The sequence below is a fragment of the Callithrix jacchus genome, chromosome 17 (assembly GCF_049354715.1).
Source record: "Callithrix jacchus isolate 240 chromosome 17, calJac240_pri, whole genome shotgun sequence".
Taxonomy (NCBI): Eukaryota; Metazoa; Chordata; class Mammalia; order Primates; family Cebidae; genus Callithrix; species Callithrix jacchus.
In genome coordinates, this window is record NC_133518.1 from 72,097,118 (window position 1) to 72,112,872 (window position 15,755).

Below are 15,755 nucleotides of genomic sequence, written 5' to 3' on the forward strand. Positions count from 1 at the left end.
GTATGGGGGAAACCACCCTCAAGATTCAATTAGCTCCACTTGGTCCCACCCTTGACACATGGAGATTATTACCAATTCAAGGTGAGATTTGGGTGGGGACATGGAGTCAAACTATATATCATTCTACCCCGGCCCCTCCCAAATCTCATGTCCTCACATTTCAAAACACAATCATGCGATTCCAACAGTCCCCTAAAGTCTTAACTCATTGCAGCATTCACCCAAAAGGCCAAGTCCAAAGTTTCATTCGAGACAAGGAAAGTCCCTTCCACCTATGAGCATGTAAAATCAAAAGCAAGTTAGTTATTTCCCAGATACAATGGGAGTACAGGTGTTGGGAAAATACATCCATTCCAAGTGGGAGAAATTGGCCAAAACAAAGGGGCTATGGGATCCATGCAAGTCTGAAATCCAGTAAGGCAGTCATTAAACCTTAAAGTTCCAAAGTGATTTTCTTTGACTCCATGTCTCACAGCCAGGTCACACTGATGCAAGAGGTGGGTTCCCATAGCCTTGGGCAGCTTCACCCTTGAGGCTTTGCAGGGTACAGACCCCCTCCCAGCTGCTTTCACAGGCTGGCATGGAGCCAAACCAGCAACTTCATTTCTGAGCATGTATCCAAGAGAAGTTAAAGTTCATGTTTACCAAGAGACATAGAGGAATAGTCATAGCACTATTCATAATATCAACAAATGAGAAACAGCTCAAATGTTCATCCACGGAAGACGAGTTAATGAACCTGTTGTAGTGGAATACCATTACTTCAAATGGCAAAAGCTGCAATTACTTTTGCACCAACCTAATTATGATGGAGACTGTTCAGCAAAACTACTGATATATGCACAGATGAATTTCACAGATACGATGAGTAAAAGAGCAGACGAAAAGGTTCATGTACCGTATGACTCCATTTATGTGAAATTCCACTTATATGAGTCTACTTATATTTCATTTATGTGAAACTCAAGAATAGGCAAAACGAATCTTTGATGATAGATGTCAGAGCAGTGGTGACTCCGGGAAAAGCATATAAACTGGGACAAGACACAAGGAAACTTGTTGAGGTGTTGAACTCCTCTTTGTCTTGATCTGAGACATGGCTACATGGGTGTAGACATGTAAAAAATCATTGGACAGCACTTATAAAATCTGGGGATATTATTTATTTTTTCGGAGCTAGCTGAGATTTTATTTTGGACCAAAAAAAAAAAAAAAAGCAATTGAATTGTTTTGCAGCTGGAGGCATGGGCAAGGGGGGTCCCCAGGCAGTAAACTCCTCGCCGGTGGGCTGAGGGCTAGGGCTGAGCGTCAGGTGGGTCTCCTGTTCCCTGCGCTCCCCTGCACAGCAGCCTCCCTCCTGGGCTCTGGGGCAGCCTCAGGAGGGGCAGGCTGGGAGGGGCTGTTGCAGCTGTTCACTTGGGCAGGACGTCAGAGGACTCGGACACCAGCCTCCCATCGCGGGTCTCGATCTTCTTCACAACCACAGCCGTGGTGGAGCTGGTGTGGCTGAAGGAGCTGGAGCCCGCGCCAGAGCCAAAACTGGGGATATTATTGTGTGTAAGTCATATGGCATGCACAAAATATGGAGAGATAATGTATCTGGTATGTAGTAAGTGCTCAATAAACATTAGAACTTTTTCCTGCCTTGTTGTCTCCTGGAGAAAAGTATGAAATGTGGCTTACCTGAGTTCCATCCACAAACATATATGATTTTCCACTGAGGGGACATGGGGACAGCCCCCAGATCGGGGGGAGACAGGGCCTAATGCAGAAAGCTGGGACACTAATCAGACTGTGTGAAGTGCTCCCACAGGGGAGTAGGCAGCCAGCTTGTGGCTGGATGTGGATAGAAAAAGATTCACTGCTACTGTGGAGATGGAAGGACATTCCAGCCAGGTGATGGTGAGGCAGGAGAGCAAGGTGTAGAAGGGAGAGAGTTCAGGCCGCGGAAGTGTGGTGGGGTAGGAGAGCTGGGAGCATGGGAGTGGGGCAAACTATGAAAATACTTGAGTGCCAGGATGAGCAGTGTGGACTTGATTCCCTTAGCGATGGGGAGGTTTGACGTTTCTGAGTCGCATTGTTAGGCCTGTGTTTTGATGATTACTCTGGTGAATGAATGTGGCATAGACTGTTGTGAGTAGAAACTGCAAGAGGGGCGACTGAGTCCCACCCAGAGAGAGTGCTTCAGAGCAGAGGGTTAGGCTGATTGCTGTAGGCTGGGAAGGTACAGGACTTGTATACTGTGGGACTACTCTTATCCACACCCCGCCAGGAAAGTGCAGCTTATTCTATAGCCAATAGACCAGAGCCTAGAGCAAGAGTTTGTTTTGCATCAGGAATGCTGGCTTAAGTATGATTTCCTAGAGACAGGGGTACTTGTCCATCTATTTCAGTGAGGATGGAGGTGGGGAGGAGCAATCTTGTAGAAGAAGGGGAGTGAGGGAAGTAGGGTGGGGCATTGGGAGGAGCTAAGAATGGGTGGGCTCCCAGCTAAATCTGCACCACCCTGATCCCATGGGGAGCTCTGAATTACACTCTAGAATGGATCTCATTTTGAGGCAAGGAGGCAGCATTTTTTTATCCCTCTTGTCAGTTAGTCACCAGTTGCGATTGTCCCTGGTTGGGAAAGTGAGGATTGTAACCGCCTGGACAAGGCAGGTCCTTTGGTCCAGAGCAATTCTCTGGAGAAGGTGCAGCTGTGAGCCATTAGCAGCCAATACACACTGTGGCAGGGGCATCGATACACTAGCATGGAAAGAATAAAATGATAAAAAAATCAGGGTAGGACACCACACATCCGTAATGGCTCCTGTTCCTGAAGGGGATGCCCCTCAAAACTGATTTTACCTTTCCTTCTTGGGTGAGGGCTTTCCTGGGCCACCCAGCCAGAGCTGGCCACCCTCATCCTTTATCTCTTGTCAGTCACTTGGCCATCCCATTATCACCCCCTTGCCATTGACTCTTTACCTGCCTGTCTCCTCCACTAGGCAGAACTCCTTCAGGGCAGAACCTGGCCCTGTCCACCTCATTGTCCCTCTCAGCCCCAGAGTCTGGCACCATCCTTGGCACAGAGGAGACAAATGCTACATTTCTGAGTGCCAGGGGTCCCCTGCCTCAGTAATCCTTATCTCTATGCCCTCACTCCACATCCTCAAGTCAAGATTGTGGACTAAATCCTGACCTGGGGAAATTTGATGAGTCACTTGGGAAAACCAGGCAATGATCAGCTGAATTGAGAGTCTTCAACCTTGGTTTTTCATTATATAGGCTTTAACAAAGTTTATTTAAAACGAATTGTATGACGAATTTCTTCTCCCTACTCCTGAATGGCACAGTGGAAGACAATTTTACTGTTTCCCTCTTGGAGAGAGGAAAAAAACCTAGGAGATCTTAAAGCCGAGTAATTATTTGCATCAGCAGGAATTCAGAACTGTGTGTTTGAACCAAACAGGTACTGGGAGAGGCTGACTGTTTAATTTCCTTTAAATGCCATTTCCATGTATTCAGTGTTGAGAGAATCACTTTGGGTGTTAGAGAATGAAAGAGAGGTCAATGGGGAGAAAGGAAGATGTGACAGAGACTCAGAAAGCTGGTGAAAAGGTGATATATTTAAGACAGAGATTTTGGTGTTTGCTGGCAACTGCTTGGGAGCTCAGGTATGCACGCAGCCTGTCAGCCTTCCCTCCCTGCTAGCCTTCTGAGCTGTGGAGAAGCTGGGAAGACCTAGCATAATTCAGCCTTTCAGAAACACACTGTGATTGCTTCCTGGAAGGAGTAGCAGGTGGTTAGACACAGCCTCCTCAGGTGAACAGTTCTCTCTGTCTCTAAGGAAAGCCGCTTTGGGAACAGCAACTTTAGGCTGTGCAGCTGCAAGGTGCTGGATGAGTGAGTGTGCCGGTCAAACAGCCAGATGAGGGTCTGGGGAATCTGAGAGACCATGTGTCATTTGTCTTATGTAACTGATGCTTCAGGGTAAGTTGAGAAGGAGATAAAATGAGGCTTCCAGGAGCTTCTGGCTGCCCCTTGTGTCTTTTCCTCCTTTTGTCAGTGCCTATAGGTGCCTTCTGTTACTACTCAATTTCATCTTAAATATGTTTTTTACAATAGCATTCAATTTAAAAATGAAATTCAAATGTGTTAAGCATCTCCACGTGCAAGGCTCTTGGCTAATGCTGGGATTCAGAGACCACAGTTTTACAGGGCAGACAGACATGTTACTAGGCATGGTATTAAGGAGGAAGATGCTCTTTGCTGCTCCAGAGTCCAGTTAGTTTAACACTTTCTGGGCAGAGAGACCGGCTTGCACAAAGCCCTGGAGGTCTAAACCCCATCTTGGGTTCAGGGCTGTCCAAGTAGTTGGATATGCTGGAGAATGAGGTCAGAGTGTGTAGCTAAAGAGCTTAGCAGAGACCTTGTCATAAAAGGCTTTTAGAAGAACCTCTGTATGCAGGAGCAAAGGTCAGAAGAGCCTTAACATATGGCATTTGTCAATTGTAATAGCCGGAGTGGTGATGACAAAGAATTGAAGCCCCCTGACAGTTTCAGCAGTCAAGGTGCTGGTGAGTGAGTTTTCTCTTGGGCAAGAAAGTTTTCCCAGCTCCCTTTATGTCACTCACACAGACAAGTCTGCCTGTTGGTAGAATTTTTTTTTTCCTGCCAGGTACAGCTGATAGCACCTGAGCTCAAGCAGAGAGGAGACAGAGGGGATGACCAGAAGCCAAATAACTTGGGAAGGAATGGCCCATTTTTTCCCTACAACACGGAGCAGTGAGGCCTTCTGTTCATATTTGACTGACATGACCTTCTAGAAGTTACAAAAATGTTATCAAATTTACGAAAAATTGGTAGGTTGGTCATTAGCTACACAAATAACGTAGTCCTAAATGCCCGTTATATGTTAGGTTTGGCACATATTGTTTCTTCTGTCACCTGGGCGCTTTTCTCATTCTGCCTTTATTTTATTCCATTCTCAGCAGTTCTCATCTTTGCCCCTCAATTCCCAGTCTCATTACTGAGAATTAGGGAAGACTGTCCTATATCATTACACTGCTGGGATATTTGTGGTAGTGGTGGCTATTGGCGATATGATGATGTTGATGTGATGATTATGATGATTAGGAAGAAATTATAATCCTGCGGCAAAGTCAATCTTGAGGGATGGAGGTTGCCGCAATCACAACAAGCACCTGGTATCTCGATTCCAGCCTGGCTCTGTGTTCACTGTGATTAGTAAATTACATGGTGGGTGTGAAGGAGCTGGACCAAATTTCTACCAACTTCCTTCTCCATCTTGGAAATTTCTTATCTGAACAAATCTATGATGCTTTGTTTGTTTTTAGTGGATGAAAACCATAGATGAAGAATAATTTTGTCATACCTATGCCTAGTACAGTCCCTGAGTCATGGTTGATATACAACAGGTATTTGTTTAATAAACAGAAGAAAGGCAGAATGAACCAAAACATTGGGTTCTGAGATCTTCCCTTGGGTTTAGATTCTAATCCTTGGGAGCTTTCTGTAACCTGAATCACTTCAAGCTGCTTCTGAACTAGCTCTGAAATATACCAACTTGGATTAGTCGCCATATGTTTACTGAGCACTGATATGGTTTGGCTCTGTGTCCCCACCCAAATCTCACCTCAAATTGTAATCCCCATGTGTCAAAAATGGGACCAGGTATAGGTAATTGGATCATGGAAGCAGTTTCCCCCATGCTGTTCTTGTAATGGTGAGTGAGTTCTCACAAGATCTGATGGGTTTATAAGCGTCTGGCATTTCCTCAGCTTGCACTCACTCTGTCCTGCCAAGCATCTGCTATGTGCTCAGAGCCAGGGGACTGAGAAATACTGAAGTGCCTCAGGCCATGGACTCTTGTAATTCCAGTGGGACAGAGCTTCTTTGTGTCTATTTATTGACAGAACTAACTCCCTACTTCACTTGTTTTGGCACAAGCCTTGTTCATTCCTAAATCCTTAGTGCATCAAGAATCCTCTGGCTCAATAAAAGTTTGATGAGTGGATGACTGGTACTCACAAAATCATTTGTAAATACAGGTTGGGGAAAAGCTATCTGAGGGTCTAACACTAATGACTGTATCTGCCGGAATTTGGGGGTGTGAGAGTTGACTTAGCCTGAGCAGAACAGCTCTGATCTTGCTTCTTCCCTGAAGTGTTTTGAGACCTTAGACCATCTGTGGCTGGAATAAGCCTCTTTTCAGCATCTGTAAATGAGAGATTTGGATCATCACTTCCTTAATATCCTTTCCAGCTTAAATATACTAATATTTTAAGTCTATTAATAAGAATTTCTAGGACTCTGGGTTCAAAGATATATATAAAAAAAGTGAGTCCTCAGGGTTGTGGCAGGATGCAAAAGACCTGAGAAGAGTCCCGGGAGCTTAGGACTTCCTTCTGCCTTGCTTAGCACTTATTTTTGTCCCTTGTGAAATAGACAGGAAAACCCACAGTCTACTCTGGGGTGCTATGGCAATTAATTAGTTAATGTCTGTAAGGTACAAAAGGAACAAAAGTGCTGCATGTAAAAAAGTCATATAAAAGCTAAGTGTTATTGTTTTTCATTTGAGTTTTCTCCATTCTATTTCAGTTTCATATCAGAGTAGTCATAACTGGATCAGTTGGGGCTCCTCTGGCTAATTATGCTGCCAATAAAAGGGAAAAAAATTTCCCTTTTAAATTTCCATTTTAATTTCTCTGTCTGTGACTCCTCTTCCCTTTTCTCTAGTGTGTTGTTCATAGTTGCTAACTGCTCAGGGGTCAGTAAAAGTAATCACTGCTGTTATTTCTCCATACTCATTGCAGTCTGTGAGACACCTGCACTCTCCCCATGAGACAGCAGATGGCACTTTAGTGCCTACTGGGCAAAAGCTATGGAGGATACACAAATAAATGCCCCTTGTGGAGCTCTACCCTCTGGGGGCTCTGTCTGTGGGAAAGGTAGAGGCCAGCCCCACCTCCTGCCACAGGGAGAACGTGACAAGCTTGGTAGGGGTAAGGCGGAGGGGCTGTCGATGGGCCACACAGTCAGTCATGGAGTAATTGATACCTACACAATAATGCCACGTAACAAAACAACCTCAAACTCAGTGGCTTAAAACAATACACGTTTATTTAGTCTAAGAGGCTGCAGGTTGTGATTTAGACCTGGCTCAGCTGGGTGGCTTCTTTGTTCTCAGCTGGGTGTGCTCTCATGTCTGGGGGTCAGCTGGCTATTGGCAGAGGTAGGCTGTCCTTGGAAGGGATGGCTGGAGAGACTGAACTCTGCCGTACCACCCCATCATCCAGTTGGCTAGTCTGGGTGTGTCCTTCCTAGGGTATTGCAGAAGTGTGAGAATGAGAGGCACATCTGCAAGGTGTTGGAGGCCTAGATTCAAAAGTGGCACATCCTTACTTTCACTTATTCAAATGGCCAAAGAAAGTCACAGGGTTCAGCCCACATTTGGGAGGGGGCAGGGGGCAAAGGGTGGATACAGGAAGGGGTGAGGAATTGGGGCTAGTAATGCAATCAACCTGCCACAACATGCCTTAGCTCCAGCCTATCTAAATCTTTGGGTTCGGGACATTTGCATTTTTGACCAGTTCTTTAGGTTATTCTGATGCTCAGTGAAGTTTGAAAACAACTGGACATAAGCAAAGAGCAGGAGAAGCTTGGAGGAGACATGGGATTGCTGGCAGCCTCGCCCCAGTGCTCCTCACCCTCAACCTTCCTCTCGCCTTGGTTGACAATTCAAGAGGACTTAATGACTTCTTTAGTTACTCTGCATAGTACAAAGTCCTCTGGTGTTAGTAATTCAATGTTCAATTCCTATGGAGGAGTCAAAACTCTGAACTGGGTTTAATGTGATATATCCCCCATTTTGCATTTTCTGTTCTGCTGGCTGAGGGCTGCTCAGGAGAAGGAAGGAAAAGGAATGTGGATGGTTCCTTCTTGTCCCCTGTGACTTCAGTGTCCACCCTTCCTACCCTCAACTTGTTAATCACAGTTTCTGTAGGTCTAGGGTTTAAAGAAGGGAGAAGAGGTGAGGAGCACAGAAGCATTTTTACTTGATGGTCACTGGTGCGGACTGGCTGGAATTCTTTCTGACTCTCTTGGGGCTCTGCAGACATCCTGTGTTAGGTTGGGTGCAAAGTGGTGGGGGAAATCTGGATGGGGAAGGAGAGGAAGCCAAGCAAGGGTATGGTTTCAGGCAAAATCCCATGGAGGTTGAGTGGATTACAAAGGGGCATTCTGGAGTATAAATCACATCCCAGAGTTTTTCCCGATTTAAGGCAAAGAAACTGGGCCTTTACACACCACCACCTGTCCCATGAGGCACTGGCTAGGACTCACAATGGGAGTGGAATATGCAGGGACCTAAATTCCCAGAGGCTTTCAGCAATTTCCTTCTGCAAGGAAAGCAGCTTCAGCTTGAGGGCAACCCTCCAAAGGGAGTGGCAGATGCAGGCCGTTAGAAGCAAAAGCACATAAAGGCTGGGAAATAAATGGACAAAAATGGTAAAGGGAGTCCAAGGAGGATGGTGATGTGCTGACAGCATCTCTCACACCCTCCCAACCTCTGCTCTGAGCTCTCTCACTTGCATTCCCATAATGCAGATGAGGACACTCGCTCAGCTCGGAGGCTTCTCCTTCCTGCAGCACCCAGGCATCTGGCAACCGCAAGCTTTTCTCTGCTGTGGTCTACTTATTCCTTTCAAGTGTCTCTCCTAGATGTGATGAAATGACCTATGACTATTTTCTCTTTCTTGCAAAGAGTTCCCCAGGAGACACCAATGACTTCCTTGTTCTGGCATTTCTGGGAATGCAAGCCCTGCTATCCAGCTTCCTCTCCTCTGGCGTGGCTGTCAGCTGCTAGTCTTGGATTATTCAAGGAGGAGTTGGAAATCCGCTGTGATTGCAGACAGTGGAGGACGTACCTCAGTAAGTCATAGCACAGCTCTCTCCAGAGGAATTCTCAAAAATTCCCTTCCAATTGTTCAACTACCAGCCTTTGTAAGTGGACTTGACAGTCTTGTGATTTTTGGGGAGGAGCCATTGCCTTTTTAAATTACAGAAGTGTCTGCCACCTCCTTTGGAAGATACCTGAGGGTATACTTCTGTTTCTTATACCCTGTTACACTTACTTCATGTGACCTTCTGTAGGAAGGATGTTTGGTTGAATCCACAAACACCGTGGAGCTTTGTGTTCTGGGCCCCAGGGAAGCTGGAAGTATCAGAGCTGGGACCTCCTCGGGTCTAGGAGCTCTTAGTCTAGTAGGGAAAGGGAGCTGTGGACACATTGCCTTCCTCTCGGTTAACCAGCTTAGTTAGACCCGCCAATCTGACAGAAAATGATTTGAACCCATGGCAGAGCCCAAGACCTTCACATTTCTTTCTTTTTTGAAGGGGGAAAGTGGGCACACCTCAGAAATTTTCTCAATAACTGAATGAGAGAAGTAGGACCATCAGGTTTTGAAGTGAGAGTTATTTTTTCTCTCTTGGAGGTCAAGAAATGAAAAGAAAGCCCGCGTGTTTACAGAGCAAGCACAGAGGAGTCCAAAGCTTTCATCAGAAAGGAAATTGGAGGTTTTGTCAGCACAACCCCCTTCCAGACTCACGTGAGCTGAGGTCTGCAGAAGGAATAGGCAAGTTTCCTCCATCAGTGTTGGAGGGTAAAAGTGGGGTAGATGGCGGCTTGCAGGAGCTTTGGCAGGCGTACGGTCCTTTGTTCAGGAGAACCGAGGGTTTGTGTCCTCCGCAGCGTGGTGACCCTTAGTATCCATCACTAGGTTGCTCCTGGTTCCCATTTCTGTCTGGAGCTGACTGAGCTTCTGCCTCAGGGTTTTGTGTTGTGTCTCAGAATTGCAGGGGTAGGTGGTGTAGGGCACTTTGGAGCCTCAAAGTACTGACTTCAGTTCAGGCCACTTTCAAGGTCTATATTTCTGGATATGTCCTGTTAGCCTTTTAAAACCTCAGTTTCCTTGTCTGTAAAATGGGGGCAACTATGCCTACTGTTCGGGATTGTAGTGAAGACGAAATGAGCTATCATGTGGGTAAAGCCCCTGGGACATGGTAGAGGCTTGGTAATTGTCCTTTTTTACTCCCTTTCCTTGCTGCTGGAATGCTGTGGGGTTTGGAAAGAAAGGCGAGAATGATTTTCTTTCCCTCTAGAGCGGCTACAACCTGTGTTCTGGGGGCAGGGAGACTCAGCTGTGAAAAAGCCAGCCTCATTTTGGTAGTGTGGAATGGCCCTAGGAAGCCTGAATTCTGTGGCAGGAGAGACCCGCAGTGCTCATGCTGCAGTGCCCCAGCTTGAGCAAAGTGGGTAAAGGAGACCAAGAAAGCTGAAATGACTTCCCCGGGACCACAGAGCAGTGAGTGGCAGAGCTGGGTCAACCCTTTGTTCTGTGTCCCTGCATTGGCCCAGCTACCCAGCCACCACATTTTAGAACAGAGTATGTCCTTGTGAAGTAAGTCCTGGCTCCAGGGTGCACAGTTGGGACCTCACTCTTTACCCCATGAAGTCTTCTGTTCCATAGGGAGCAGTGGTCAATTTCCAAGCCAGGCAGATCAGCGTTTCTCACTCCAGGACTGTTTCCTGACCTCCGAATATCAAGGCAGGTGGCCCTGCTGGTCCCTCCTGGGATTCCTGCGCCCAGTTTGTATGTTTATTTTTGCGCGCCCTGCCCTGGACTATGAAGACATGATCTAGCATTTCGTGTTCCTCGTTGTGCGTCCAGGGCCTCCTGTATGCCCTAGCATTGAGTAGACCTCAGTAACCGCGTGTATGGGTGAATGACTAGGCCAGTTGAATTCATTCTGCTGTTGCTTCCCCTCATGTATTTTAGGGCCCAGTTTGAGTATGTGTCCATGGGGCACTGCCCTCCACCCAGGAATGACCTCCTAGCCTCCTGTGGAAGCACCAGGGCACTGGGGACAGGACTCTGATGGCTTTTGGCCTAAGCTAGTAAAGACTCATGGCTTCTCTCAGCTGGTTTCTTTCTACCCCTGAAACTTGAAGAATGACTTGAGTAGATGTTTGTACTTACCAAGACAGACATTCAATATCTGGACTTGCAAGCCTGCTGGAAGCTCTCCAAGTGGCCCCCATTGGGCTGCCTCACATAGACCGTCCACCCTGATCACTTAGCATCCTGGCAGTGAATGCCCACTGTGTGTTGGCCTGGTGGCTCTGCCTCGGTGTAGGAAGGCGGATGAGCAAGCTGCTCAGAGCTCAGTCAGCAGCAGCTTTCTCAGACATGGGGGAGGGTCTCAGGGGAATGGTGACTCACTTAGAACAGGCTTCATTGCACAGAATGCCCTGTCCCTGTGTTATACAGAGCAGGAAGCTTTAACTGGATCATTGCATCTTCCCCCAGGAGGCAGCTAGCAAAGGTGGGAGGTGAGTGACATGGACAGGCTGCAGTGATTCTGTAGAAAATGGCAAAGAGAGACAGTTCCGAGATGGATTATGAGGGGAAAAGTCTTCAGGGTTCACTGGACTTGTTGGGGGTTGGAGTAAGCACTAGGGAGGGCAGAGGAGAGAGAGGAATAAGATACTCTGGGGAGGAACAGAGAGGCGGAGACATAGTGATTAAAGTCTAATTGTTTTGTGGCTTTTTCTTAAAACCACATTTTATTTGAAACTCACAAACTTCTGCTTCTAATTGTTTCATAGGTTATATTTGTCCTTGCTGCAAAATTTTGCAAATGAGACTAAATTCTCTGTAATGATATTTCTTTGTTGCTGTGATCATGCTTTTACTCAGTGTAACAAATAGGCAGCTTGTTCAGAGTGAGGGTGGCTGCAGAGCTTCTAAAAACCTGGGAAATTCAGGAAGGAGAGTACACGACTTCAGCAAAACCTTAGCACTACACAGGTCAGGGCAATGCTTGCCTCTTAGTCTAAGATCCTCCTTTCCCTCTTTCCTCCCTCCCTCCTTTCCTCCCTTCCTCCCTCCCTCCCTCCCCTCCCTTACTCCCTCCCTCCCTCCCTCTCTTCCTTCCTTCCTTCCTTCCTTCCTTCCTTCCTTCCTTCCTTCCTTCCTTCCTTCCTTCCTTCCTTCCTTCCTTCCTTCTGTGATTCCCTCCCTTTCTCTCTCCCTTCCTCCCTTCTTTATTCATTCATCAAACATTTATTGAGCCTCTACTATGCATCAGCTGGAATACAGTAATAAGACAAATATAGTTCCTATCTATCTGGCATAGATATGGTAGAAGCTGAGTCATTGCATTCATTGATTTGTTTAATAAACATTCATGGAGTACGTGATATTTGATTATCTCTGTGCTAGGTATCAGGAATGCATGGATGAACAAGAGAGAACCACAAATCCCCTTTGCCTTTGTGCAGGTTATAGTCTGGGTGTGATGAGATGGCAGGCAAGGAGGTTCATCAAATAAAAATAGAATGACATAGTTTGACGTTTGCATAGTGGTCCATCCGCATAGTTATCTTTCTTTCATTGCCTCAAGTTTCATAAATATGTTCCACCTGGAGCTATGGAAATGCACACTTACACATTAGAATAACTGTGGATATGTGCTTGTAACAGGGGGAATGTGTGTTTTCTTCTTCATTTATTCTCAAGAGGGGGTGGCTTCCTGGGAGGGAGCATAAGATCCCAAGTTAATGTCTTACTCCCTTTATGGTCATTCTTCCTTATCACAAAGAAGACCCAAGGGGTTACTGAGGCCCTTCAAAACTGTGTTGTTGGAAAACCAAAACCAGCTGGGGAAATAGTGAATTACAGCCTCAGTTGGGACTTTTATTCTTATTGATTCCAGTGGTTTTATTATATTCCCAGTGGTGCCAGTCGTAACTAGAAACCTAAGCCCTACCCCTGCTGGGACAGGGTTCTGACATTTTATGTCAGACGAAAGGTAGAAAGAGCCACATACATGACTCGTTTTACAATAACGTGTCTGTAGCACAGTGATGTAAACACAAGAGGCAAACACCAAACACTCTTCCCAAATACCCTGTAGTAAGAAATACAAGTCTCCTAAGCCCTCATTCTCATATCTACCCCTCACAATCCTATCACACCAGACAGAGCAAGCATAGAAGTCCCAAAGACACTGACTACTTTCTGTCTACAGGTCTTTAGACAAAACCCTTCTCCTCTCTTCCTCTGTAAATAATGCTGATCTCACAGGGTTTTATGAGCATTTAATGATACATGCCTCATAAAAAGTATTTTATAATCAGTAAAGCACCACATTTATTACTGTTATTGGGTTATAGGAGTAATGTGGTCCTTGGTCCTCACGTTTGCAAATATAGAACCCTTAGTGGATTTGTGGCAGATGAGCTTTTCCAAAAGTGGCCACAATAGCATCCCCCATCTCATGTCTTCAACGTGCCCTTGTCGTGCCTTTCTAAAGAGAGAGTTTTCTTCATCTCCTCAACTCTGAGTTGACCGCAGACTGCTTTGACCGACAGCACAGTGACCTTGTGCCAGATCTGGGGTGGAGCCCTTAGCCAGCCTAGTAATTTCTGCTTCCTGCCTCTTGGAGCCAGCTGCCATATAAGAAGTATGACTCTCCTGAGACCACCAGGTGATATGTCACGTGGAGAGGAAGAAAGGCCAAGGAGCAAAAGGCGTCCCAGACATGGGTGGAGAAGCCATCTTGGAAGTGGATTTTCTAGCTCTAGATTCCCAAATTCCCAGCTGAAATCCAGAAATCCCAACCCACTGAATTGTGGAAAAATAAAATAAATGTGTGAACACACTAAGTTTTGAGGCTACTTGATTACCCAGCAATAGAAAACTAAATAATCACTTTTTTTCCTCTTCTGGCTTTGTGTATCTTTCTCCCAAAGACTTGCTAATTGTGTTGAATTGAGAAAAGCCACAGACTTTCCCAGCCCAGGGGGTCTGGTGTTCAAACCTTGACTCGGTCATCTTTTAGCTGTGTGTTCACATAACGCTTTGAACTTCATTCAGCTTTTTAATCTATGATAGGGCCTTATAAGGTCTCCTAAAGATGTGGGGAGGCCACAGTGAGCCAGTCCATTGAAAGTACTTTGTAGCATTGTTTGGTCCTAAGTATGCTGTCAGGCGTATGTTGTGAATAAAAGAACCCACTGAGGCTCTGTGGGACACCTGCTGGTCAGTTCCGCGTCCCTGGTGAGGCTGCTTCCCCTTGGCACTTGTTTGATACATTCTGGGCCTACTTTTGAGATGGGATGGGGCAAAGCCTGCATGGGACTTCACAGTGTGGAGGCTTCAGATGCAGCCCATGAGTGCTGAGTACTTAGTGCATGCGCCAGGCCTGTCTGCTGAGTACTTAATGCATGCGCCAGGCCTGTCTGCTGAGTACTTAGTGCATGCGCCAGGCCTGTCTGCTGAGTACTTAGTGCATGCGCCAGGCCTGTCTGCTGAGTACTTAATGCATGCGCCAGGCCTGTCTGCTGAGTACTTAGTGCATGCGCCAGGCCTGTCTGCTGAGTACTTAATGCATGCGCCAGGCCTGTCTGCTGAGTACTTAGTGCATGTGCCAGGCCTGTCTGCTGAGTACTTAATGCATGCGCCAGGCCTGTCTGCTGAGTACTTAGTGCATGCGCCAGGCCTGTCTGCTGAGTACTTAGTGCATGCGCCAGGCCTGTCTGCTGAGTACTTAGTGCATGCGCCAGGCCTGTCTGCTGAGTACTTAGTGCATGCGCCAGGCCTGTCTGCTGAGTACTTAATGCATGCGCCAGGCCTGTCTGCTGAGTACTTAGTGCATGTGCCAGGCCTGTCTGTAATTTCTGTACTACTTCTTAATAGCAAACTCTTAATACTTGTTTCTCTTTCACAGATGAGAAAACTGAGACTCAGAGAAGCTGATGTGGCTTGTGTAAAAATCTGCACTAGTAACGACAGAAGTAGGACAAGAAGGCAGATTCCTAGTCACCAAGTCCAGTAAGATTTGGGGCAATCACTGAGAATTTTTGACTTCAGCATAAGGTAAAGAAGATAAGAAAGTATCCAAGAGGCATAACATTTTAATCTGAAAGCATTGCAATATGATGACTCCTTGAGCAACATAAGAAATTCGAATTTCCTTTACAGCTGCAAAGAAGAGAAGTTTACTCCTTCCAACTCGTCGTTCTTGGCAAAGTAGGCATAAATGGCACTTTATTCCTTCCGTTTCCAGTTGGAGGTTCTTCTGTTTTGAGCATGTGTGTTCCTCTTTTCTGGAGGTTTTTCTTGACAGAAGCAGAGAGGTTTTTGACAAACAACTTTAATATTCTTTGTGTCTGTGTGGCTGGCTCTAATAATCCTGCAAGCTTACAAGGTCACTGTTAAGATTAAATCTGAGTCATCGGAGGCAGATGTTGACACATCATTATTTAAATCCTGAGCTGCTGAAGGACTCTCATCCCCATGAGCTATGATTCATTGTCCAAACGAACACCCCAAATTCCACATAGGTTGCTGAGCAGAGACTCTGGACTCCATTAGGGAAAAAGGTTTGCCTTTGTGTGTGAGAAAGCCCTACTTCTGGTTGCAGAAGCAACGGGGTCTACAGGGAGAGTGAATGTTTCAGAAGACCTGGGCTCCTGTCTCATCTCTTGCTCTGGGCTTTATTTTATTACCTGCTCTTCATAAACTTTCCCATAATTTACACTTGCACGTTTATTTATATGTTATTGATTTTTTATTGAAGTATACTTTTTAAAGTAAAATGTGTTATGTGTCCAGCTTGATGAAATTTTGCAAACGTGTACTCTAAGTCAGCATCATGCATATGACATGGAACGTTTTCACCACCCC

At 46.1% G+C, this 15,755-nt stretch overlaps 1 long non-coding RNA gene across 3 annotated transcripts in view; it reads left to right on the forward strand.

The window, feature by feature from the left end:
* LOC118148776 (uncharacterized) overlaps positions 1-15,551 on the forward strand; it is a 125,817-nt gene extending 110,266 nt beyond the window's left edge. For all 3 annotated transcript variants that reach the window (XR_013528733.1, XR_013528735.1, XR_013528734.1), the window contains 2 exons: positions 14,797-14,945; positions 15,051-15,551. This is a non-coding gene — a long non-coding RNA (uncharacterized LOC118148776). The remainder of the gene's footprint in view (positions 1-14,796; positions 14,946-15,050) is intronic.
* Positions 15,552-15,755: the final 204 nt, after the last annotated feature.